The 22,366-nt window shown below is 35.6% G+C and overlaps 1 pseudogene; it reads left to right on the top strand.

Annotated features, from left to right (window-relative positions):
• The first annotated feature begins 15,482 nt into the window (after positions 1-15,482).
• Positions 15,483-21,839, top strand: LOC103266517 (annotated as a pseudogene).
• Positions 21,840-22,366: the final 527 nt, after the last annotated feature.

Genomic DNA, 22,366 nt, shown 5'->3' on the forward strand with positions numbered 1-22,366 from the left:
ATGACACCCTGGCTCCCTTTGCCTTCCACCATGAGTAAAGCTTCCCAAGGCCTCACTAGAAGCCAAGCAGATAGGATACCATGCAGAACATGAGTCAAATAAACATTTTTTTAATAAATTACTCAATCGCAAGTCTTCTTTTATAATAACACAAAATAAACTATACACACACACACACACACACACACACACACACACACACACACAGACACACGGTATATCTATCTATTTTATTTGTCTCTTTGATTTATTTCATAAACATTGTGTTATTTTCAGCATGCTAGTCCTATAGAAGTTTTGTTAGACTGACACCTAAGTATATGTTGCAGTGATTGTAAATGGAATTGTAATTTCAATTTTGTTGCCCACATGGTTATTTGCAGTTTATAAAAATAGAATTGATGTTTATCTGTTTGTCTTGTATCTTGCAACTTTAGTAAACTCATGCATTAGTTCTAGAAGGTTTTCTGTAAAATTCCTTGGGATTTCTTATATGGACAATCATGTCATTTGCAAATAGAGACCATTTTATTTATTTATTTTCTACATTTATTTATCTTGCCTTGTTGCCCTAAGACTTTTACCTTTTGTCAATTAAGAGCAGTGAGAGCAGACTTCGTGCCTTGATCTGGGAAAATGCATTCAATCTTTTATTACTAAGTAAAATAATAACTATAAGTTTTTTTTATATATGATATATATTTTTTTATTTTAAAGATGTGGGGTACAGTTCAGGATTAGATACACAAGTGGACATTGTACAAGTAAAGTTTGGGACTTGTTTTGGTCCCACTTTGCCTGGTTTGAGATCAGGTACCCTTACTGATGTTGTGTCCTCTACCCCCCACCCCAGCAGTATCCGGCTACTGCCAATCCCTTTCTTACAGTATTATGGTAAATGTTCAGGGTCTGCTTATGAGTGAGAACATATGGTACTCTATTCTTTATTTCTGTGATACATCACTAAATCCATCCAAGTTGCTGCGAATCCACTTTTGTCCTTCTTTATGGCTCCTTAATATTCCATTGTATGTATATACCACATTTTTTTAACCCAGTTCAGTTTTGATGGGCAGCAACATTTTCAATAGATGTTTTCTATCAAGTCGAAAGTTTTTTTTTACTCTATTCCTTTTTATCTGTGAGATTTTATCATGGATTGGTGTTGAATTTTGTCAAATGCTACTTGTACATCAATTAATTTGATAATATGACTGCTCTTCTTGGGATTCTTATTATGGTGGATTACATTGATTTATTTTTGAATACTGAGCCTGCTTTGCATCCCTATAATAAATCTCACTTGGTCATGGAGTATAATTTTTTGTATATATTACTGAAATTTATTTTCTAATATTTTGCTAAGTGTTTCATGCTTATATTCAGGAGGAATATTTACTTATAGTTTTACTTCATAATGTCTTTGTCTAATTTTAGAAGCAGAGTAATAATGGTCTCATACAATAAATAAGGATGTGTTCATTCCTATTTTTTTTCTAGAAGAGAGTGTGTATTGTTGATGCCAATTCTTTTAAAATGTGCTTGAATTCTCCAGACTAACCATGTGGCTTTGAAATTTTTTTTTGGCAAAATCATTAATTTCAAATTTTATTTATTTGATTGATCTTTTCAACTCTTCTAAGACTTTTACATTTCTGAATATATAGAGATGCAGCAAATCACTTTATTTTTTTAGAGCCTAGCATAATTTTGATTAGGATTGTGTGAATATGTAGATTTGTAAAAACATGACATTGTAATCATTTTAACAACATTAAGCTTATTATATATAAATATGGCATATTTTTTCTTTCTTTCCAAATGTTTATTGCTGTTAGTTAGAAATACAGTTAATCTCTCCACATGGTCTTTGCATCCTATGGCATTACAAAGTTTACTTTTTTTTCTTAGTACATTCTTTATGACCAAAAAAAAAAAAAAAAACAGGAAAAATATTTCTAGTTACACACATATGTACAGGGTCCCACAAACACATGATATGGTTCTTTATTAATTGCTAGGCACATATTATATCATCTGCAAACAAATAAGTGTTAATTGTTCCTTTCCAAACTGTATTTTTTTATTCCTCATCTTGCTTTAATACATTGGTCAGGATCTCCAGCATAATGTTGACTAGAAGTGGTAGAAGAGTACAGCTTTTTCTTTCCTCTATTTTGGGATATAATTCTCAGTCTTTCCTCACAAATGGATTGTTTCCTGTTGATTTTTTCCCATATTTTCTTTGCCTAGAAAAAGAAAGTATTATTTTGTCCCTAGTTGCAAAAGGGTTTTACTATAAACAGGTGCTGAATTTTTTTTTCTTTTTTTTTTATAATCAATATTTTTTATTATGATATTATGGGGTACAGTTAAGGGTTAGGTATACAAATACATTTCATTCAGGCACCCTTGTTGATAAGAGGAGTTTCCCCGTCCCCAGACAGATATTTGCTACCGTTAATCCCATCTCCCCCCCACCCATGGTTTCCCACTACTGTCAGTCATTTTCTTATAGTATTACATTGGATGTTCAAAGTCCATTATATGAGTGAGAACATGTGATACTCGGTTCTTTGTTTCTGTGAGATGTCACTCAGTATTATAGACTCTAGTTCCAGCGAGGTTGCTGCGAAATTCATGATTTTGTTCTTTTTTATGGCTGCGTAGTATTCCATCGTGTATATGTACCACATTTTTTAAATCCAGTCCTCTTTTGATGGGCAGCATGGTTACTTCCAGGTTCTTGCTATTGTGAACAATGCTGTGATAAACATACATGTGCAGGTATCTTTTTTATAGAGTGATTTGAGTTCTTCAGGATATATTCCCAATAGGGAGATTGCGGGGTCATATGGGAGGTCGATATTTAAAGCTTTTAGGATTTGCCACACTGCTTTCCACAGAGGTTGCACTAGTTTACACTCCCACCAACAGTGTAGAAGTGTTCCTTTTTCGCTATACCCTCTCCAGGTGCTGAATTTTTAAGACCTTTGGGAATATCTACTTAATTAATTATATGATTCTTATTCTTTAATGTGTTAATGTGTGCGTTACATTGTTTTATCCATATATTAAACCAACTTTCCATTACTGGGATAAAAGCTACATAGTCATAATTGCTTAACATCTTCATATATTGCTGAATGCAATTTAATATTTTACTATGGATTTTGTGTCTATGCTCACAATGGATTTTTGTCTATAGTGAGCATAATGCCCTTTTATAGATTTGATGCCAGAGTTGTACTGGCCTCACAAAATGACTTGGTAAGTATTTCCACCTTGCTAGTATATAAAATATTTTGTGAAATATTGGCAATATTATTTTATTAAATGCTTGATAAAATTTTCTATGAGATGCTCTGGATACAAGTTTTATTTGTGGGAATAGATTTAATTACAAGACCTATTTGATAAATAGATATAAGGCTATTTAAATTTTGTAATTTTTGCACTATGTGCTATGATAGTCTGTACTATGTACTTTGTACAATGATGGTTTCCCCATTTACTTCATTAAAAAAATAATTTACATAATGTCCAATTAAAATTTTAAGTGTAAAATTCTAGGAGTTTTGACAAACATATTAGCCATATAAGCACTATCAAAATCGAGGTATAGAACAGGGGTCATCAAACTATGTCTGTGGGCCAAATCTGACCCACGGGTTGTTTTGGTTGGAGTTTTTTGTTTGCTTGTTTTTGGTGTCACTCTGCCACCCAGGCTGGAGTACAGCAGCATGATCGTGGCTCACCACAGCCTCACCTCCTGGGCTCAGGCAATTCTTCCACCAGAGCCTTCCGACTATCTGGGACTCCAGGCATGGACTACCATGCCAGGCTAATTTTTTTTTTTTTAATTTTGTGTAGAGATGCGTTCTTGCTATGTTGCCTTACCTGGTCTTGAACGCCTGGGTTCAAGCAATCCTCCCGCCTCAGCCTCCCAAAGTACTGGGATTATAGGCGTGAGCCACATCCCTAACCTGGGCTGTTTTGTTATGACCTCCTGCTAAGGATGTCTTTTTTACATTAACAAAATATTATAAAAATTAAAAACAAACAAATAATAACAAAGATATGTGACAGAGACTAATGTGGGCCTAAAAAATTTACTCTGGCCCTTTATATACATATAAAAAAAAAAAAAGCTTGTGAACTCCTAATAAAGAAAAATTTTATAATTCCAAAAAATGTTTTTGTCCTTCTTTGTCACTAGTGACTGCCCCCAGCTGCAGCTCCAGGCAACCACTGAAATGTTTTCTGTCTCAAATATCACTTGTAAGAATGTCATATAAGTGAAATCGTTACAATATATAACCTCCTGAATCAGGATTTTTTTACTTAGCACAAAGCACTTGAGAGCTAAGCATGCTGCATCCATCAGTAATTCCTGCTTCTAATGCAAGGACTTCTGGGTTCTGGACTCAGACTCAGAGTGTTCAGTCAGATGTCTTTATTTTGACTGGTCAAAAATTCAGCATCAGTTGGGCGGAGTGACTTACACCTGTAATCCCAGCACTTTGGGAGATCGAGGTGAGAGGATAGGGGTTCAAGATCAGCCTGGGCAGTTTGGCAAACCCTTGTCTCTACAATAAATCAAAAACTTAGTCAGGTGTGGTGGCACACCTGTAGTCCCAGCTAATCAGAAGGCTGAGGCGGAAGCTTAAGTCTGCGGTAGCCTTGATCATGCCACTATGCTCCAGCCTGAATGACAAAGTGAAATTCCCACTCAATTAATTAATTAATTAGTTAATTAATTCAGCATCTCCCAGCATTTTCAACCTTCATAATCTATGTTTAGCTTGTAGTCCCCAAGTAGCTGTTCTTTGCCAGCTCTTCAAGAGACTCGCCCTGTGCATAGAGCACATAGTATTAAGTCCAAGACCCCTGAGGCTACTATACAATTCTCTGGGGTTCCCCTCTCTACAAGTCCCCTCCTTTCTGTTAGCACACCTTGAACATTCCAGTTAATTCAGAAGGTTCAAACTCTGATTTCTCTTTCCTGTATCAAAACACTGGGCCTCCCTTTCTAGTGCTACAATTAAGAAAGTTCAGGAAACTACAATTAATGCTGAGGTGACCATATTGTTAACATTCTTTCAAGAACCATAGCCATGCACAGTCTGTTGTCCAACACCAAAAAATAATTTTCTTGTGTGTTTTGTTCAGCTTCTTGGTTGTTACTGGTGAAAGAGTAAGTCCAACATCCATCTTTCCTTCATGGCTGGAATCAGAAATTAATTTATTTATTTTGAATCATTTAAAGAACTAATAAATTATTGGTGAGTATTTAAATAACACTGAAACCAAACACTAGCAATATCAGCCTGGTATTTTTCTGTGAAACTACAAGTATAAAAATAATCTCTTTATAACTTATCAAAAAATTAATACACATTTATTAAAATGTTTGTTTACAGAAGACAACTTTGTGCTTTAATAGGAACTTTAATTAACTGAATATGCTGCCTTTTAAACTTTGTTTATTATTTGTGGTTTTCCTGCCACTATATATAGTTAATACAACCAAAAACATTAAGGCGCAACACAGTATGCTTTGCATACAATCCAGAAAAAAAAGTCATTTATTTTGAGTCGTATAGTACATTCCTCCATTGAAAGAATAAGACAATAAACAAGGAAATGTCACTGCTGCTATAAATCTTTAGCCTTGAGATTCCTTTGATGCTCAAGGTATGAATTTAAAAATGCTACTTTTGAACTATAGTTTAAGAGTCAAAATTCATTTGTTCTACACCCTTATGGCTAAACTCTTGAGTCCTGTAAGGAGAAAAAGAAAAAAGTTACTGTTTCCTGAACTTATAAGGTATTTTCCAGGAAAGCAAGGAGTAGAATAGAAAGAGTTTTCGGATTTCTAGTCAGATTATCACAAGTTTAAATCATTTACTAAGTATGTTCCTTTAAACAAATTGTTTTGCTTCCCTGTGCCTTATCTTCTTTGTCAGCATAATAGAAGCAGAATTTCCAACCTAAATAGGGTGTTTTGAGATTTAGATGATATATAAAGAATCTACCCCAATGAAACCTATTTGCTAGGTGTTTGCCATTCCCTTTCTATTCCACCATCACCACTAAACAAGCAATTTTGTCTGCTTTTGCTTTGTAAAAGGGGAGCCGGTGGTTTTAAATCATAGCTCTACCCTGTGAAACGAAAATTTACCAGCTTTGTGCCTCAATTTTCTAATTTACACAAGAAATGTATGCTCAGCTTTTCAGGAATTCTGTGAGGATACATTAGCTTTCTGTAGAAAAATAGAGCTTTGGAGACTGGGAGAAAAGAAAAATAAAGTTCTATGAGATCATCTATTTGTCAAGGTCTTGGAGAAAAAAGGAAAGATTTTGGAATTATCTTTAGCTGTCATTTACATTTTCCTAAGTCTTAAATCTGGGTTTCTCTAACAACCATAAGCCCAATATATTTTTGTTTTAAACACAAAACAAGGAAAAAACTTGAATTATACAGAATCTGTGCCCACAGCCAGAATATATCCTTTTGGAAGCTACAACATGTTTTGACTCACTGTTACAGAATATCTTGACACAGGAAATATTTAATACAAAAAGGAACATCTTTCACAAGAATGCCTATTTTAAGCAGGAAGTTCGATTGGATATTGGTACGAATATTGTCATGGCAAGATCTTCAGATCTTATAGATAGAGGTGATATGTACACTCTGAGACTTTCGGCCGGAATGGCCTTTGGAGCTGTAACACCCAAATACAAGAAATGTGAGGGTAACAAGTCTAAGTATCTTTTCCCCTTTCCTGTCTGAATCCCCCGCTTCAATCAGAAGGAGCTACTTTTAAATGAGTATGGGCCATGGAGAGATTTCTTGTTTAAAATATTGTAAACATCAGGCAGCAGGATGGAAACAAATCAATTCACTCTAGCAACTATTTAGAATTACCACAAAAAGCCTGAGGAAAAAGAAATAACATACATGAGAGAGAAGGAGAGTGAGACACACACACACACACACACACACACACACACACACACACACACAACACACACACACAGAGAGAGAGAGAGAGAAAGGAAGGTGGGGAGGAGAGAGAATAGAGAGAGAAAGATCTGTGAAGTCATAGTACAAGAAGCAAAAGCAAGATGAAAAAATACCACACACACTTGTATTTAAACTGACCCTAGAGTTTAATATTTACTGTCATTCTGAGTTACCATTTTGCTGTCTTCACTGTCCACAGTGCAAGATCATGCTGAAGAATAACAAAAAGATAGTAGAAGGAGGATTTGAAGCCCAAGAGGTCTGAGATCAAGTCCTGATTTGAGACCTTAGACGCGCCTAATAATAAAAATATTAAACATCTTTCTTCCTCGGTTTCACCTTCCTTAAAATAGGTATATAATAATAATTGTGTCTCACATGGATATTACAAAAAAGCCCATAAAATGGAATATGATGATGGTTATAAATAATAATGTAAACTTCTTATTAACGCAAATGTTAATAACTCTTTTTTTTTTGGAGTTGGAGTCTCACTCGGTCGCCCGGACTGGAGTGCAGTGGCCACTCCCGGCCACTGCAGCCTCGACCTGCTGGGCTCCGGCGATCCTTCCGCCTCAGCCTTCCAAGTAGCCGGAATTACAGGGATGTGCTATCACGCCCGGCTGATTTTTTGATTTTATTGTAGAGATGAGGTCTCGCTGCCCAGGCGGGTGTTGAACCCGCGGACTCAGGCAATCCACTCACCTCAGCTTCCCAAAGGCGCGGGATTACAGGCTGAGCCACCGAGCCCGGCAGTAACTCTTATTTATGTGTATGCAATATTGTACTTTAGAGTAACTGTCCTGCTGATTCCTTATTATATTCCACAGCAAAGCAAATTATTTAAATTTCCAGTTCACGAATAAGTTTTAAATAAACCATTTTAGTGTTTTTAGTATTATAAGTTTTTACAACAAAAAAGTCTTTTTTACATAATTTATTGACCATGGTTTTAACACTCACCTACAATTCAGCATATTCTTCCATCCCTTACTCTCTAACTCCTAGAGTTGGATATATTTTTACGAATTATTTTAATTAATCTCATAAGAATATTATGAAAAAGCTATATACTAAAGGTTTCAAAAATTCAATTTGAGTTGGGCGATGTGGCTCATACCTGTAATCCTAGAAATTCGGGAGGCCAAGGTAAGAAAATTGCTTGAGGCTCTAAGTTCGAAACCAGCCTGGGCAATATATCAAGACCTCATCTCCACAAAAAATAAAAATAAAAAAATTAACCAAGCATGGTGGTACACCTGTAGTCTCAGCTACTTGGAAGACTGGAGCTGAAGGATCACCTGAGTCCAAGAGGTAGAGGTTCCAGTGAGCCATGATTGCCCCACTGCACTCCAACCTGGGTGACAGAGTGAGACTCCAACTCAAAAATAAATAAATAAACAAATAAATATTCTAATTTGACACTAAATGGATAAAGTTTTAAGGCTGAGGCAGCAGGATTGCCTGAGTCCAGCAGGTTGATGCTGGGGTGGCCATGAGCATGCCACTACACTCCAGCCTGGGTGACAGAGTGAGACTCCCAACTCAAAAAAAAAAAAAAGAAAAGAGTATAAGCTTCATAAATTTTCTTATGGGTTTCAAGGAACATGTCATACCAAGGTTGGATCAATGGAAAAATTGTTCCTTCGCTCCTGTAATTTTTCCCACTCTCCTACAGTTTTTCAAAAACCTGAATTTCAAGTCTTCTTTTGTTGTTGTTGTTGTTGTTGTTGTTGACTCTCTGGCAGAAATAAACATGGAAATCAGTAAACTATTAAATGAAATTTCAGAAAACATCTTGCTCCTTTGATATAACATATCAGAGAAATGAATCTCAGGTTCCAAATTTCATGCAGCAGAAGGCAGCATTTTATTTGCAAACTACAACTATGTGTAGGTGTATTTCATAAAGTTGTTTGGTTATAATTTTACAAAATAGAGAACCACACCTGATCTATACCTCTAGGGTTAACTTCAAAATTTTACCAGTATTTGTAGGGTTCTCAAGCAAAAAAGACTCTCTTTGCCTACATTGCTTTTGCACGATGCGGCTAATCTTTGATGACACAGAGTGGCATTTTACCAATGTCAATGACACCTGGTAAGTGCCTCCTGTTGATAGTAATACTGTGTTTTAATGAACAAATAAACGGCTTATCTACCCTTCTTGGCAAGAAACCCCAGCTATTGAGGCGAAGCACCAGCTCTCCCTATGTTTCTTGGGCTAATTGACTCTTTGGATGAAGTTAAATCACACTTATCCCCAGTGGGATGTATGTTTGCCAGTAATCAATAGCTCAACAAGATCCACAAGGCAGGTAATTAAGTGGAAAGTAATTAATACCCATCAAAGGTTTTATTAACTGTTTGCCATTCCTTCACTCAAAAGTCCCAATGTACTGTAAATAAGAAAGAAAGAACCAAAAGGCGAAGGCAGGTGGGAACTAGCTTTCTTTTGTAGGAAGCCAAATAATTACAGTTTTTTTCCCCTGTGTTAATCCCATTTTGAGGATAAGAACTTCTCTTCAAGTTATCCTTGTATTGGTTTATTTTCTTTATTCCATTTTTGCAAGTACTCAAGTGAAAAACAGAATCTCAAGGAAATGCATTATTGTAGAAAAACTGTTGTATTCTGATACTAAGGTAAAAGAGGAGAAAATAAGATGCCACGAGTATTAGGGACTTGTGTTTAAGAAATGGAGGCCAAATTCTGGAAAAACAATTCCACTTCAAAGAATAGAGAAAGTGATTATCTTGGGGAATGGAATGCTCTAGATGTCTTTATTATTTTTTGCTACTATCTTAGGTTCTTCAGTGTATATTCATTATTTGAAAATATTTAAATTTTATTGAAAAATGAATTCTGCTTCGAATGCCTCAATTACATCAAGAAGAATTTCACATTTCTTCTTTTACACCTGACTTATGTGCCAACATCATTTGGAGGATACATTGAGAGGACAAGGCCCTTGTTTGAGTGCTTTTTCCCCTTGTTCTTCTTTGTATCTGGGAAATGAATAGGGTCGGTTCCCAAAAACATTCTTGAATAAGGTGGAAAAATATCATCAGCTCAACACAGAAGAGGAGGAGGCAGTACTTCATTTACTTGGAAATTGCTCACTTATTGACTTGGTAAGATTTTTTAAGGCCTGGATTTTTATATTTTCAGACTCATTTGTTTTAGTTTAAAAACTGCAGTAGCATATGTTAATGATAGGAACATGGAGAAGCGAATATTCCCATGTTAGATCTTTGTTGCCAAACCTCTTAATAACAGAGTAAGCTTCCTTTCTTGTAATTATTAAGCCCTTAGACAATATTTCTTGGAAGTAATAAAAGCACACGTGAAGAGTTATGAAGTCTACTCAACAGATGAAGACCTGACAAAAGATTAGACATGTATTTTATTATTAAAAAATTATATGCTTATAGAATTTTTGTAGTGTCAAATTTAAAAAAATCCCTTTGAAGAGGCCAATTTTTTTGTGAAAGTGAATATTTTGATTATTCTGCAAACATAATTGAAAAGTAAGAATATCTGTCTATGCAAAGTTACTTTAGGAAGGAATTTAAATCTGTAGATGCTTTTAGTATTGTCCAATGGCTCCACGTATTAGTTTTATGCTCAAAAAATATGTTATTTTGCTTAATTTAATGTTATTTATATTAATGTATATGAATATTATTCAAATAAAATCATCTCAATTATGTTGTGCATTTTGTCTTCCATAAATATATACACACAAGTGTGTGGATTTTTTTGTCTTACACCTATGCACATTCATAAACTGACCGCATTTATGTATAATTATATATAAAGGAGTAATATGATCATATGTTTTTTTGGAGAAGTGATTTTTTTCCCCTTTTTTACTTGGTTTCTTCTCTTGAACTTCCATAGTACTCAACTCTTATCTCATTGTGTATACACGTGTATATACAAATATACATATAAACATACTCATCACACACACAAATTCATTTAAACACGCAGACAATGTTGAACTCTGAGTCCTATGCTGTCACAAAGCAGTTGTGGTTGAGAACACACTCTATAGCCCTTTGTAATCTCAAAAAGTCACCTCTCCGTCTCCCATTTTATTCAGAAAGACCCACTTGAATCCCTCCTCAGGACTCAAAAGTCCTTCTTCTTCCTTCATAATTTTCTTGTTTCTTTGTCTTTATAAAACCCAGACTTCTTTTATTCCCCCATCCTTTTTGTTTGTTTGAGCGCTTTTTTTTTTTGAGATGCCCTGTATTAATAAACATTCTATCGATTGCAATAGCCTGACTAATAAAACGATCCTCTTAATTGTTCTGTGCATTTTGTCTTCCACAATACGTACACGTACAAATGTGTAGATTTTTTTAAAATTTTACAAGAAACTGGGTCCTTTTATACTTATTTACTTCAACAGTACTTATGCAAATCCTTCCAATAAGACTAGTACAGCTTTAATTTCATATTTTATTCACTGCATACAATTCTATAGTTGAGTATACCATAATGTGTTTTCCTATTGATGGATATTCATTTTACTTTCAATTTTTACTACCTTAAATAATATATAAATATATATTCTTGTGTGTATCTAAAAGAGGATACTAGATTATCTAAAGAAAAACTGTAACATTTCACATTTTCAGTATTTAAGAAGACCCCTTTGTTATCATTGCCACCAATCAAAGGTATTCATTTTACTAGTCTGACGGGTAGCTACATTAACATTTACTATTGAACTGTCTTTTTAAAGAGAACTTTACTATTTCCGAGGATTCTTGCTCAGGGAGATAAAAGTTGCAAATAACTTTACTTCTTTTTCCAGGAACTTCCTGAAAGACTCATCAACTCTTCAACAGAAAGCATCAAATACCCGTTTATACCTCAAGACTCTTTGAACATCTTGCCTCAAAACACCTTCCTCTATTCAATAATCCTAAACCTTTGTTTCATGATTCTTGCTCAATCCTAGTCAAGTCCCTGCATTGACAGATCTACCTTAAACTAGACTTCAAAAATTCATTGGTATTCTGACTCGGGCCTTCTCTGTCTGAGATATTAAGATAGACTCCCTCAAGGTAGTGCTTTCCTTTACTGCAATGAGCAATAAACTGTGTTCTGTCCCATCTACAAGTTGTTTTGCTATGCTCTGGGATGCCAGAATTCACAGGAGGAACTTTGAGACTTTTAACTGTTTTCAGATAAAGGGGCAGATGAATTTCATCTAAGGGATAGAATTTAAATGACTTGCCCGATATCAGGTAAATAATGTATGATGTAAATGAATGAATGTAAAGGTCTTAAAGTTTTATATTTTGCCATTAATATGTTTCCAAGAATCTTGTCAATATACAGAGATAAGCATTGTATTCTGAGTAGAGTGCAAAGCCCTTTCTTCAGCAATGTATACATATAAATCCTGATACATAAGGGAGAGAGCTGAAATGTTTTTCGTTTGACACACACCTCACAGCTCCTCAAATGTAGTCTGTACTCTGTCAGCAGGGGAAAATAACTTTAGGGGACTTCCTTATCACTGGAATATGAAAAGGCAAATCACAGGAAAAGTGGAAGATATTCTGCTGGCTTCTTTATACGTATTTTCTCATTTACTTCTCACCTCAAAAACACCCAAGAAGTAGCTATGATTACAGCCAATGCATAAATGGAGAACACTGAAGCTCCAGAACTCTAAGTAACGGGCTACTTCCCACACAACTTAGAAGTGACAGAACTAGAACTGGGTTCCAGAGCTAGCTGCTCCTCCAGAGTTTGTCATCATCCCCTAAACTCTGTACAGCCCAGCAGAGAATCCTGAAACCTCTGTTAGAAGCATGAAACCCTGCTAAATATAGACTTCGAGAGAGAAAATGTTAGCACTATCGATGACTCTAAAAATTCTCTGCCTTAATTCCAAAACCAGAATTTCTATGAGAAATAGGAGATGAAACACAGCATCTGAGATTTGAAGCAGTTCAGTTCACTCAGAGGCAAATTGTTCACTCTTTTACCGTCTGCATTTCCATAGAAGAAAGGCTGTGAACATACCAGTTGTTGACTGGTCAAGAATCCCAAGTTGTGCTGGATCAGTATCCAAATTTGCTTTCAGAAGCATGAAACTCCAGCAATTTGGCAAATGAATAGGAAATCTAATCACAGGAAAAGGGAAGTTCAGCAGAATAGACAGGGTTTCAAGAACATATAAGAATGTGAGCCTAGACAGCAGAATTTTTAAATATCTTAAGAAAATTAGATAGTAACCTAACACGCTGATTTCTATTGATAGTACAGAAAACATATTGGTAGAACGTTAGGTCACCAGTGAGAAGATGACATCTCAAAATGAAAAATAATTTAGATTCTGTGTTGACTTGATTCACATGCCATAATCATTATGAAACATTATTTCAGCTACTATTTTGCACACACTTAGTACTCTGCCTTCAGAATTTATTCATTTCATAAATATTCCAAGGACTGTTTTTGTTAACCCCACTCTTCAGATAAGAAAACTGAGGCTTGGAAAGATTAAGAAATTTCCTTAAGCTCACAGAGCTAGTAAGTGTCAGAAACTAGATTCAAACTGAGGTCTCAACCATTGGGTCAAAGTTTAAAAAGAAGCAAATTCTATTCTATGGATTTTTACAAGCAAACAATTTTAAGTATTGCAAATCAATCCAATGTCCAACATCAGAATTCTGACAGGTAGAAAAAAAAAGATACCTGCTATCTTAGTCTAATTGCAAGCAATTACAAGTACAAAGAGTGTATTCCACTAAGCTACCAGTGTTACATGCTACATAGTGCTAAATAGGAACGTGGTTCCTAACACACCCCAGCATGGGTGCCACTCTATAATTACGCTGCTAGCAGCTCTGTAATGAGCACTTTCTTTCCCCCTCCAATCAATACAAATGCCTGTCAATGTAAAATAGCCGCACAGCTTTCTACAATCTGAAGAGTAAAAAGCAATCCCTGGCTAATAACATATCTATAATATATTTAAGCATGTTGTGTCTTTTCAGAATGCGTGGCTGGCATTATTTAATATGCATTGCAGATGACCAGCATGCAAGAATAATTAGAACAATGGACAACTCAAATGGAACACATAGGTGCCCACTGTACTGATCATGAAAGGTGCTATCAGAGGCAAATCACACCCAATTAAGACATAAACAGGAGACATTATTAATGCTTAATTCTGACTGTGTCAAGAATCTCTGTTTCCCTTCTTTTATTGAGGATAACACCATTGCCTTGCCCTTACTCCAAAATTAATGGTAGGCACTAGATTATATTATATTCATCATAGTCTATTGGAAAGTGTGTATGTGTGCATGTGCGTGTGTATGTTTTTACAGTATTTCTGATTTGTCTCTTCATAGTGACATATCACTTAGTTCTAACTTTGTTCAGAACTCCTTTAAAAATACAAAGCATCAGAACAAAATCAGAAAAAATAGTTATTTTCACAACATTCAAAACTATTCAAAATCAACCAGTTCACATTTTCATGAACTGTAAAGAATATCGTGAACTGGGTCATTATCTGGTTTCTCGGGTTTTTTAAAAGCTATGTATACTTTATTATACACATTTAAAGACAATACTTTAGAAGGTATACCATTATTTAATCTTTACAATTTTGTTACTAGGAATCAATGGTAATTCTTAAGTAGTGTGACTAAATTATCATTGTCTGAATTTTTCCTGACAGCCATTTGGGGGCCTTCTGTCATAGTCTAATACCATCCTTTTCATGCCTGGATATAAGATTCCTGCTGCAGGACCCATATTCAGTCTTTTTTTTTAATTATTTTTATTTTAAAGATGTAGGGTACAATTCAGGGTTAGATATACAAACATTCATTATGTAGGCACCCTTGTTGATGAGGCGTACCCCTTCTTCCCCTGGCAGTTTCCCTGAACTGCCAATTCCACACTCCCCAGCAGTTTCCCACTATTGCCAAGCCCTTTCTTATAGTATTACGATAATTGTTCAAGGTCCACTTATGAGCGAGAATATTTGGTACTCTGCTCTTTGTTTCTGTGATAGATCACTGAGTACGATAGACTCTAAATCCATCCAATTTGCTGTGAAGTCAATATGTTTGTCCTTCTTTATGGCTGCATAATATCCCACTGTGTATAGGTACCACATTTTTTTATCCAGTCCAGCTTTGATGAGTAGCATGGTTGGTTCCATATTTTTGCTATTGTGAATAGAGCTGGAATAAACATGCGTGTGCAGGTATCTTTTTAGTAGAATGACTTGAGTTCCTCTGAGTATATTCCCAATGGAGAGAATTGCTGGGTCATATGGAAGATCAGTTTCTAGTTCTTTCAGAAATCGCCACACTATCTTCAAAGAGGTTGCACTAGTTTGCATTCCCACCAGCAGCGTTCCTTTTTCCCACATTCTTGCCAGCATCGATTGTTTTATTAATGAAGGCCATTCTTACTGAGGTTAGGTGGTATCTCAATGTGGTTTTGATTTGCATTTCTCTGATGATTAGTGAGCACTTTTTCATGTCTGTTGGCTGTCTGTATATCTTCTTTTGAGAAGTGTTTATTCATGCCTTTTGTCCACTTTTTAATGGGGCTGTTTGTTTTTTTCCTTTTGGTGTATTTGAGTTAGGTCTTTGTCAGATATACAGTTGACAAATATTTGTTCCCATTCTGTGGGCTGTCTCCCTGCTCTCTTGATGGTTTCTTTTGCTTAGCAGAGCTCATCAGTTTGATGAGGTCCCACTTGTCTATCTTATTTCTTATGGTATGGGCACTTTTTTTGATCAGGTTTTTGATGAGGAATTGGTTGCCAGTTCCAATTTCCATAAGGGTGTCTCCTGCATTTTCTAAGATTCTTATAGTTTGAGGTTTTGCGTTTAGGTCTTTGATTCATTTAGAGTTAATTTTTGTGTATGGTGATAGGTAGAGGTTCTGTTTCAATCTTCTACATGTGATCAACCATTTTTCCCAGCACCATTTACTGAATGGGTTCTCCTCTCCCCAGTGGTTGTTGTTAGAGGCTTTGTCAAAGATGGGTAGGTTGAGAAATTGAGGTTTTGCTTCTGGAATCTCTATCCTGTTCCATTGGTCTATATGCCTGTTCTTGTACCAATATCAGGCTGTTTTGATTGCTTTAGCCTTATAGTAAAGTTTAAAGTCAGGATGTGTGATGCCTCTTGCTTTGTTTCTTTTGCTAAGGATTGTTTTGGCTATTTATGGTCATTTATTTTTCCAATAGTCATTTCCATGTCTGAGAAAAACAATGTTGGTAGCTTAATGGATATTGCGTTGAATCTGTAGATTGCCTTTGGTAGGATGGACATTTTAACAATGTTGATTCTTCCTATCCATGAGCATGAAATATTTTTCCATTTGTTGTGTCTTCTTGGATTTCTTTGAGCAGCATTTTGTAATTTTCATTGTAAAGGTCTTTCACTTCTCTTGTTAAGAAGATGCCAAGGTATTTCATTTTTGTGTGTGTGTGGTTATTGTGAATGGGATTGTGCTTTTTAATTTGTTCTTTGCATGCTTGTTGTTGGTGTATAAGAATGCAACTGTCTTTTGCACATTTATTTTGTACCCCGAGATTTTGCCAAAGTCCTTTATCAGTGCAAGTAGGTTTTTGACAGATTCTTTTGGATTTTCAAAGTATAATATTTTATTGGCAGCAAAGAGGGATAACTTGACTTCCTCTTTTCCTGTTTTGATACCCATGATTTCTTTCTCTTGTCTAACTGCCCTAACTAAGACTTTCAACACTATGCTGAACAAGAGGGGTGAGAGCAGACAACCTTGCCTTGTTCCAATTTTCAGGGGAAATGTTTCCAGTTTCTCTCCATTTAGCACTATGTTAGCTGTGGGTTTACCATAGATGGCACTTACTATTTTGAGGTATGTTTCTTCTATACCTAGGTGTTTGAGGGATTTTATCAAGAAGGGATGCTGGATTTTATCAAAAGCTTCTTCTGCATCGAATGATATAATCATTTGGTTCTTGTTTTTACATCTGTTGGTGTATTTAATTACATTTATGGTCTTGCAAATGTTGATCTAGTCCTGCATCCTGGGGATGAAGCCTACTTGGTCATGGTGGATGATTTTGAGATCTGTTTTTGGATCTGATTTGCTAGAATCTTGCTGAAGATTTTTACATCTATGTTCATAAGGGATATTGGCCTGTAGTTCTCTTTTTTGTTGGATTTTTAACCAGTTTGGGTATCCATATTCAGTCTTAATTCAAGTTTAACTTCCTGGCAAGATAATCTTTCAATTTTGAGACTCTTTGTTAATGTTGGGAATGTTTTTGAATGATTACCTGTATTCTCTGGGGATATATGGTTTGTGTTGGTTGATTGGTGGTGTGGTTTGTTTTTGCTTTGGTATGTAAGAGGAGTCATAATAACCATTGGAAGTAACAAAACTCTTCCTGTTTGAAAACCAAAATATGGGTGCAGTGACTCACATAATTGCAGCACTTTGGAAGGTAGGGGCGAGAGGATTGCCTGAACCCACAGGTTTGAGACCAACCTGGGCAACATGGTGAGCCCTTCTCTCTACAATAAATCAAACAATTAGCCAGACATGGTGGCACATGCCTGTATTTCCAGCTGCTTGGAAACCTGAGGTGGAAGGATCACCTGAGCCCAGCAGCTCGAGGCTGCGGTGGTTGTGAGCATGTCATTGCACTCTAGCCTGGGCGAAACAGCAAGACTCTGACTCAATAAATAAATAAATAAATAAATAAATAAATAAATAAATACCTAAGTAAAAATTGATCTTCCATCATAGCCGTGCCTTGACACTTTCTGAGTAACACCATTAATATTCTCCAGGCAATAGGTACTTGGTATATTGTTTAATGTTGTATGGATAATATACATATGAAAGTATAAAAGCTACATTAAATTCAAATCAACAAATATATCCTGAATATGAGTATTTAGTACAAGCTAGGGGTATGTAAACAACACAATCCATAAACTGATCCACCAAGGACTCACATCCATAATGACTCATGATACCAAAGAGTCCTGGCAAAGGTACTGACACAACAGGAGAGTGTATGAGGATCCTCCCACCCATGTTCTAAAAGAGAGAGAAAGAGAGAGAGAGAGAGGTGCATTGCTTTTCTGATAATAATTTTACCTCTTCAAATGTTGCACTTGTCACAGTTAGGACAGAGAATGAACAAAATCCAATCAACCTTTTTATCTCTACTGAGCTACATTGAGTTACATGATACTTCATGGCTCTCTACCAAAAGCTACTGTATAAATATTGCCAGCTATGCTAAAAAGAGAAGAGTTATAAGTGGCCAATAAAGGGCTTACCAAAGGCTGAGCCTTTTGTGAGGACAGAATGAATTGAAGAAATAGTGCCTTTCATTTTGCCTCAGTACTCACTCAACCTCCTAAACACTCATCACTGATAGAGTGAAAAAAATGTCAATACAGATGGGAACAGAGACTATATCAAGGACTACCTACATCTCTTAGGGAAGTGACAAACACTGTGAGCTGTTATCATGCCAGTTCCTACTTTTCTTCACCACCTCAGCAAAAAAATTGAGTGTCTACTCATGAAAACAAGAAGAATGAAATAGAGTTAAAATTTTCCAATTCAATGACAGACCAATTCCTACATTTGTAATGACAATAGAATTATTAAACATTAATATAGCTTCCGTTTTGAACATTAACTACAGTATTATCTTTTGGCTCTGTGGTATACATTGTTTCTTCAAAATTAGACCATTTTTAACGTGCAGGAGTATGCACATAAATGTTAACTAGTTGCCTTTTAAGGAAGTTTTGCTTCTAACCTGAAATGTCATCTTCCACATCTCTCCAAATCAGGAATGGCAGATATTTGATATACATGCAGGGTATCTACCTTCCCCAACTAAGGTAGATATTACTCATTAATTACTGTATGCATTCCTATTGAGTCTCACAATTCTTAACACAGCTCTACTCCAGCATCACAATCAGTCAGAGGTGGCCTAGGAAATTAACACATCTTTGCTATCCTTGCTCTGAATCATTACAGAAATTACATTTTGAGGTTCATTCGTTTCATTATTATATGAGTCATGTACTCACTGGTTTGTTGTTACATCTGTGTGAAATCTATACTTACTCAACTGTTTTCTTTAATCATGCTTTTCTGACTTTGATTTTATGTATTTTTTTTTTACTTTTTAATTTTTTTATTCAGACTAACCAAACTATGAATTAAATGTATTTCAGTATTAATTACTTTTCATGGATGTGTCTTCATTTCTTTCAGAATATGTCTTGACCTCTGTCGATATGCTATCAATAATTAGTCATTTCCATTTTTATTGTGACTAAGAGTATGGTTCCTGGAGCTACAGATTCTGTATTATGTGACCTTTCTTTTGTTTCCTTATCTGAAAGTTTGGGTACTTTGAGTATCAATCTCTTATAGCTGCTATGAGGATTCAGTGAGTCAATATATTCAAAGCACTCAGCACTGTGTCTACCAATTAGTCTATATGCAATATATGTTAGCTACTGCTAGTAGTACTTGTAATACTGCTCACTATTGTTGACTGAGGTTAGGGGGGTTTACTCTTCTTCATTTGTTTGTTCTCAAAGTATAAAATATAACCTCTTGCTTAATCACACTTACTCTTAGAACTCAAGCTTCATAGTTATGTAAGTGGGGGCACATTAGCAACAATGCCCATAGCATAAACTACACTGACTCTAAAAGTGCTCTCAATGGTCCTTAATGTCTTTCCAGTCTTCACTGTTGTACTGTCATGTCCCTCTGCTTTCCAGTCTCCCACCAAGCATCACAGCTTGTTTGTTGCTCCACTCAACCCTGTGTTCAAATTCTATCTCTGCCCAATAGAACTTTCTGTGGTTATGAAACTTCTTTATATCTACACTGTTCAATATGGTAACCATTAACTCCAATCAGCTATTGAGCACAAATAAGGCTAAGTTTGAGTTTTTAATTAATTATTTTAATTTTGAATAGCCACATATTGCTAAGGGCAACTGAATTTGACAGTAATAGCATTTTCAAGAATTACAGTTATGTCGTGCTCTAAGGATAAGAAGAGGAAACCCACGTCTCTTTATGTGATCACTTAGTTGCTTAGATCCTTAAGCAGTCCTGTGTGTGCTCTGTACCTCACAGTGGCCTCTTTGAGAATATCTCCTTTAGTTTCTGCCTGCAGCTTCTTCTTCTCGAGGCCACAGATACTAGCTATATCGAAGAAGGACACAAAGAAGACATCTTAGTTATGTTTCTGAATCTACCCTCTATCTCTCCCACTCCAACCTAGTGTTCACTTACTAATTTCTCCTCTTCCACTTTGAGTCTAATAAAACAGGCTTTTTCAAATTATTCATGCACACTGACTCCCCCAGGATTATATAATGATTTGATAGCTATTATACACATAAAATAATCTACATATTGCACATATAACATAAAAACAGATTAGTACATACTATGCTCAAAATTATTATGATCAAGAAGAAGGAAGTAGAAGCTTTTCTATTTCTCATCTTTCTTGGTTAACCTCAACTTTCTTGTCTACCAACCTCCAAGACATCCTCCCAACATGGAAGGACTCATGAGGTGCATCTTTGTCTTCATACTTCCAATCTCCGGTGTCTGAAATACTTGAAAAATGCAGATGTATAATCCTGCCATAACCTAGCTACACAGATCCTCAGTGTTAGCAAACTTATTTGCATGCTACCTTTACATGTCTATATGTGGCCATATCCTGCCTTCTACATGTTTTACCTCTGATCCACCATCAAAATCTCAAACCTAGAAAACCTCTTCTCTGAGCAGCTGTTATCTTTCCACTTTCCTTACTTTGTGTTACAACATGCTATTTTGGATGATAATTACTTATATTCATTGTTTACCTTCTTTAATACACTATATGTTCTTTGAGAGGAAAAAAGTTATTTGTTTTGATGAATCAATCACCAAGTTGGATAATCATATAAAGATGTGGAATAGATCACCAAGTTGGATAATTATATTAAGATGTACCTTTCTATATTCCTTGAATGTTATCCTGAGACTTCTTTGCAAAATTTGCTCCTAACAAAACATTCTACACCTAGTTTTCAAAAATAAATCTGTACTACTTAATCCTAGACCAAACTTGACCAGTGGTTATATTTATTGAAAAATTAACTCTTTGCTGCATTTACTGCAAGAATGAAAACCATTCTCAGCAAACTGTCAACATCCCAGAAAATGTCTACATCACCCTTAAGGGATGCACAGTTATCAGGGAAGGGTCCCAGAGGAACCCTACGGAAGGACTTCAATCACATCAATGTAGAACTCAGTCTCGTTGGAAAGAAAAAGAAGAGGCTCCGAGTTGACAAGTGGTGGGGAAACAGAAAGGAACTGGCCACTTTCCACACTATTTGCAGTCATGTGCACAACATGATCAAGGGTGTTACACTGGCCTTCCGTTACAAGATGAGGTCTGTGTATTCTCACTTCCCTGTCAACGTTGTTATCCAGGAGAATGGGTCTTTTGTGGAAATTCGGAATTTGGAGAGCAAAAAATACATCCGCAGGGTTCAGATGAGGCCAGGTATTACTTGTTCTGTATCTCAGACCCAGAAAGATGAATTAGTTCTTGAAGGAAATAACATTGAGCTTGCTTCAAATTCAGCTGCTTTGATTCAGCAAGCCACAACAGTTAAAAACAAGAATAGCAGAAAATTTTTGGTTGATATCTCTGTCTCTGAGAAAGGAACAGTTCAGCAGGCGGATGAATAAGATCTAAGAATTGTCCAGCTGCAAAAACAAGATGCCAGATGATTTCTAAGACCTATTTGTCACATTTTAATGATGCAATAAAAGATCTGTTGATTTGAAAAAAAAAGAAAAAATATTTAATCTCTCAGAACCTCATTTCTCATTTATATTAGGAGATACTCTTTCTGGTATTATTGTGAAGTGATAATAATAAAAAGCACCTAGTACAGAGGTACAACTGTTATTCCATTTATCTATCTCTGGTACATGATATTTCTTTTTGAAAGCATTTGAATGCACTGACTATATTAAGTGCACAAGATATTATTTTGCTCCTAACATATTGTGAAAGAGTAAACTTTTTTGATAAATGTGCAATTTTGTGAGATTGTAATGAAGCAGATACATGCTTATAAATGTTAGTGTGAGTATAAATTAGTGTAAACTTGGGGGAAAAAAACATTTGGCAATGATAGAAAGAAAGAGAAGAAAAAAGATGAGAGAAAAGGGGAAGTGGAAAAGAAAAATTAGAGAAAAAGAAGAAAAAA

This window comes from Carlito syrichta, unplaced genomic scaffold (genome assembly GCF_000164805.1).
Source record: "Carlito syrichta isolate Samal-C Ts95f unplaced genomic scaffold, Tarsius_syrichta-2.0.1 Scaffold307212, whole genome shotgun sequence".
In the NCBI taxonomy this organism is placed as follows: domain Eukaryota; kingdom Metazoa; phylum Chordata; class Mammalia; order Primates; family Tarsiidae; genus Carlito; species Carlito syrichta.